At 47.2% G+C, this 5,560-nt stretch overlaps 1 long non-coding RNA gene across 1 annotated transcript; it reads left to right on the top strand.

The window, feature by feature from the left end:
- Positions 1-3,400: 3,400 nt before the first annotated feature.
- LOC118941152 lies at positions 3,401-4,127 on the top strand. Its single transcript, XR_005037459.1, has 2 exons — positions 3,401-3,464; positions 3,668-4,127. It is a non-coding gene; the product is annotated as an uncharacterized LOC118941152 (long non-coding RNA).
- Positions 4,128-5,560: the final 1,433 nt, after the last annotated feature.

Consider the following 5,560-nt stretch of genomic DNA (forward strand, 5'->3'; position numbering starts at 1 on the left):
ACCATACTTAATCCGTTCATAAACCATACATAATCCATTCATAAGCCATACATAACACATTCATAACCTATACATAACACATTCATAACCTATACATAACACATTCATAACCTATACATAACACATTCATAAGCAGTGCATGATCGTTTTACCACTATGTGCTTCACCTTTTCCCATTTGCCTCAAAGTGGCAACCATCCATTTTTGGACTTAAAAATTAACAATCTGTACCCATTGATTCTTGAACAATATAACTTGTTAATGATTTTGAGAGTGGTTAAATGTGTCCATACCCACTTTGTTATTGTTTCTACTGCTGATTACCCCTTTAAACCAAACATTTAATTTTAAAAACCCTGTGAAGTGAAACTCGACTTTCATCCATCAAAAGACGCTTCAGATTCAGCTTCAATCCCAAAGTTCCGACCAAAGACAGCGTTTTTTAATAAAGGATTCAAAGAAGCCATAAAGTTACAGTAGCATGCTGGAAAAGACTTTACAGCACATATACACTTGTAGGAGAAAAGTGGCAGCTTTTCAGCACTCGGAGAGACTTATTTAGATGGTTATTAGTCCCACTTCCAGCCCCAGCTCCTGGGAGGGCGATCATTAGGCTGGGCTTGAGCCTGGCTGTATGTTTGGCCGTGGAAAATACACTACTTCTAGGGGACTGTGGGGGGGGGGGAGTACTATATAAGGCCACAGCTAGATTACCTGTTCGGTTCCCCTCAATGATCTAGAGCACGTGTCAACCTCATTCCACGCAGGGCCATCTGTCTGCGGGTTTTCGCTCCACCCTTGTACTTGATTGATGAATTAAGTTCACTGGTGAATTAGGAACTCTCCTCACCGGGTTGTCTAGGTCTTAATTGGACACAAATTGGTAAGGACAAAAATAAAACCAGCAGACACATGGAATGAGTTTGACAACCCTGATCTAAAGCTTTTCAAATCAAATCAAATGTTATTGGTTGCACCTGTACTGACTTCCCTTCTGGATGATAGCGGGGTGAACAGGTCGTGGCTCGGGTGTTTGATGTCCTTGATGATCTTTTTGGCCTTCCTGTGACATCCGGTTCTGTAGGTGTCCTAGAGGGCTGGCATCGTCCCCCTGGTAATGCGTTGGGCAGACCGCACCACCCTCTGGAGAGCCCTACGGTTGCGGACGGTGCAGTTGCCGTACCAGGGGGTGAACCAGCCCGATAGGATGTTCTTAATGGTGCATCTGTAAAAATTTGTGAGGGTCTTAGGGGCCAAGCCACATTTCTTCAGCCCCCTGAGTTTGAAGAGGTGCTGTCGTGCCTTCTTCACCACACTGTCTGTGTGGGTGGACCATTTCAGATTGTCAGTGATGTGGACGCCGAGGAACTTGAAGCTTTTCACCTACTCCACTGTGGTCCCGTTGATGTGGATGTGGGCATGCTCCCTGTGCTGTCTCCTGAAGTCCACGATGAGTTCCTTCATTTTGTTGACATTGAGGCAGAGGTTATATTCTTGGCACCAATCCGCCAGGGCCCTCACCTCCTCCCTATAGGCTGTCTCGTCATTGTTGGTAATCAGGCCTACTACTGTTGTGTCATCTGCAAACTTGATGATTGAGCGCGCACCCTTGTTGGGCCCCTGTGTTGAGGATCAGCGTAGTGGAAGTGTTGTTTCCTACCTTCACCACCTGGGGGAGTCCCGTCAGGGAGTCCAGGACCTAGTTGCACAGGGTGGGGTTCAGACCCAGGGCCCCAAGCTTGGAGAGTAATATCGTGTTGAAGGCTGAGCTATAGTCAATTAACAACATTCTTACGTAGGTATTCCTCTTGTCCAGATGGGATAGGGCAGTGTGCAGTGCGTTGGCGATTGCATCGTCTGGGGGCTGTATTGGGCTGTTATGCAAATTAAAGTAAGTCTAGCGTGTGAGGTAAGGTGGATGTGATATGGTCCTTAACTAGCCTCTCAAAGCACTTCATGATGATGACAGACGTGAGTGATACGGGGCGATAGTAATTTAGTTCTACCTTTTCTTTCTTGGGTACAGGAACAATGGTGGAAGCAAGTGAAGCAAGTGGGGTCAGCAGACAGGGATAGGGAGAGATTGAATATGTCCTCAAACATTCCAGGACGCGGATAGGGAAGCCGTCAGGGCAGCCAGTTTTGCGAGGGTTAATACGCTTAAATGTCCTACGTCAGCCATGGAGAACGAGAGTCCATGGTTCTCGGGAGCGGCCCGCGTCAGTGGCACTGTGTTATCCTCAACACGGGCAAAGAAGGTGATAGCTTGTCTGGGCGCAAGACGTCGGTGTCCGTGACTTGGCTGGTTTTCCCTTTGTAATCCTTGATTGTCTGGAGTCCCTGCCACATACGTCTCGTGTCGGAGCTGTTGAATTGCGACTCCACTTTGTCTCTGTACTGACGTTTTGCCTGTTTGATTGCCTTACTGAGGGAATAACTACACTGTTTGTATTCAACCATATTCTCAGTCACCTTGCTGTGGTTAAATGCGGTGCTTCGTGCTTTCAGTATTGTGCGAATGCGGCCATCTATCCACAGTTTCTGGTTTGGGTAGGTTTTAATAGTCACAGTGGGAACAACATCCCCATACTCTTCCTGATTAACTCAGTCACCGTGTCAGTGTATACGTCAATGTTATTCTCCGAGGCAACCCGGAACATCCCATCCCATCCCATTCCACGTGATCAAAACAATTGAAGCATGGATTCGGATTGGTCAGACCAGCGTTGAATGGACCTTAGCATGGGTACTTCCTGTTTGAGTTTCTGCCTACAGGAAGGGAGGAGCAAAATGGAGTCGTGATCTGATTTGTCGAAGGGAAGGCGGGAGAGGTCCTTGTAGCCATCGGAAGGGAGAGTAACAATGGTAGAGAGTTTTTGAAACACGAGTACTACATGCAAACATAAATACTTTCTTTTCTTAAGTACTCAGACCCTTTGCTTTGAGACTCGAAATTGAGCTCAGGTGACTTCTGTTTCCATTGATCATCCTTGAGATGTTTCTACAACTTGATTGGTGTCCACCTGTGGTAAATTCAATTGATTGGACATGATTTGGAAAGGCACACCTCTGTCTGTATAAGGTCCCACAGTTGACAGTGCCATGCCAGAGATAAAAACCAAGCCATAAGGTCGAAGGAATTGTCCGTAGAGCTCCGAGACAGGATTGTGTCGAGGCACAGATGTGGGGAAGGGTACCAACATAAATTCTGCAGCATTGAAGGTCCATAAAGAACTCATTTGCCTCCATCATTCTTAAATGGAAGAAGTTTGGAACCACCAAGACTCTCCCTAAAGTTGGCCGCCCGGCCAAACAGACCAATCAGGGGAGAAGGGCCTTGGTCAGGGAGATGACCAAGAACCCAATGGTCACTCTGATAGAGCTCCAGAGTTCCTCTGTGGAGATGGGAGAATCTTCCAAAAGGACAATAGCTGCAGCACTCCACCAATCACAACACCTCTCAGGTATGCAGATGTAAATGTTGATGCAGTGTCAAAGTGTTAATTGTGCAGTGGTAAATTGTATCATAAAAGTGGATGCGTGGGTGTGATTCTAAATGACCTCAGTGAGTATTCTACAGGATGCTTGGTTGTGAGAAACTATGCCGCAGTTCCAGTGAGGATTTACCCCAGTGTTTTAACCAAAATAATTTTCTGTTTCCATCTAGGCGGGCCGGCACCCGTGTCTCACTGGGCCATGGTTCCGGCGGACCAGCTCTCACTTGGAGTCAAGGCACTCAGTACTTTTCAGCTGGCATTTACATAACGGCTAACTGTGAACTTTAACAGCGTCTCATGAAAGCAACAGTCTTGAATGACGCAGAGGTTCATAATTCTGCTCGCCACAAGTCTTTGTCACCCTCCTGATGGGAAAAAAACAATAGGCCGTGGCTGCAGATCCAACATTTGACTGACCCCCCCCCCCCCCCCCCCCCCCCCCCCCCCACCCCCCCCCCCCCCTCCCCCAGACTAAAGATCCTGAAGTGGATCATTTTCTGTGCATCTGTTTATCTACCTCTACTTTACACATTTTTTGTGGTCTCCTTCCTTTTACTGTTAATTGTGAACGATAATTCTTCAAGTTTTACTGGTGAAATGTCCGTGCAGCAACTGCAAATAAAACCAATTGATCTCAATCAGTGTCATGGGATATGCATTTCCAGTGTTGTTTTGAATTGTAGAGCAGATGGTGGTAACAAACTTTAGCATAGCCTGCCTATGTATTTTGCCTAGTAGTGAGCGCTGTTGAATTTTGGCCACATGAGAGAAAAATGCAGTGGTGTTTTAGTCTTACAGTAAACGTTATTCCATGTCATTATATTCCGTTATGTACGAATACTATCATTATGTGATCTTGCAGATGTTGATCCAGCTTTGATCGAACTTCATTAAACAAGAACGATTCGCCAGAGTAGAATGCTCTCTACGAGTAAAGCAGAGACTGTGTGTAAAGTCGAGAGAAAAAAAACACATGTGCGGAAGCTTCGGGATCTTTACCCCAGGGGGGAACAAAAAGTCAGGGAAAAGTTGGCTCCACAGCCACCCCCGAACACAATAACACTAGAGCCTACATTAACATAAAAGACTGGCGGCCCACTGGTGTGGGGGTAAGTCTCGTTGGAAATGCACCATAACTAACTCGCTGCTGCTGTGCGTCAGTTTGGAGCAGTTATGTCAAGTATTAATGAGATACTATGTTCCTTCCAGGGCCCACGCAATAAGTGTAAGGGCTGGCAATGTAGCACCATCTGAGTGTATACAGTACAACAGGCCTAATTCTGAATCTGTGAATGGTTCCATACACAAATCTGCTGTGTAATCTGACTGAGGGCTGCATAGCTATATGACACTGGCCTCAATCAAAGAGCTCTCCTGGCATTCGAAATATTCCAACATTTTTCATTCTTCAATGAAAGACCTTGTGATTGCTTTACACATTACTGGTATCATACTTGATACGTTTCATGGTGTTTCAATGATACACTTGTAGCATTTTTGTTGTTGTTGAAGAATCATAAAAAAGTACACGTTAAAAAAAACAATCCCCTCCCAGGGTTTATTCAGCCAGGTGGGGCTTGCTCTTAGCACAAGTGTGACTGACACACACACACATCCCGTGTGGTCAAGGCTGCTCTGGGCAGCCCTCTCCTCTTCAGGGTTCCAGTGGGAATCCGCCCTGGCCCAGCATCTCTCTGCGTGTTTTGAGAGAGAAACCACAGGGCCCCATGGACCAGCTCCATCAACAGGCTCCTTATTCAGCCCCCAGCCTGAACACTGGGCCCTCTGACGGAGCCCAGGCACCTGGCCGCGGAGCTGAGGAACGCGGGAGACATCAGAGGCGGGCAGCGGCGAGGTTGCCACACCTGAATAAACCCTCCTGGACCACATCAATGCCAGGACTGGGCCACCTGAAACTGCTCCCCAGGCTGCCAAAGCCCCAGCCCCAGCACCGGGCCAGCATAGCTACGGCCAGCAGCGCATAAACGGCTCCACTCAGGTGCTTCTGTGTGCCACTGTTTTCATTACTGGGAGTGGAAACCGAGCCCAGTGGAGAGGAAGAG

This window comes from Oncorhynchus mykiss, chromosome 2, assembly GCF_013265735.2.
Source record: "Oncorhynchus mykiss isolate Arlee chromosome 2, USDA_OmykA_1.1, whole genome shotgun sequence".
NCBI lineage: Eukaryota > Metazoa > Chordata > Actinopteri > Salmoniformes > Salmonidae > Oncorhynchus > Oncorhynchus mykiss.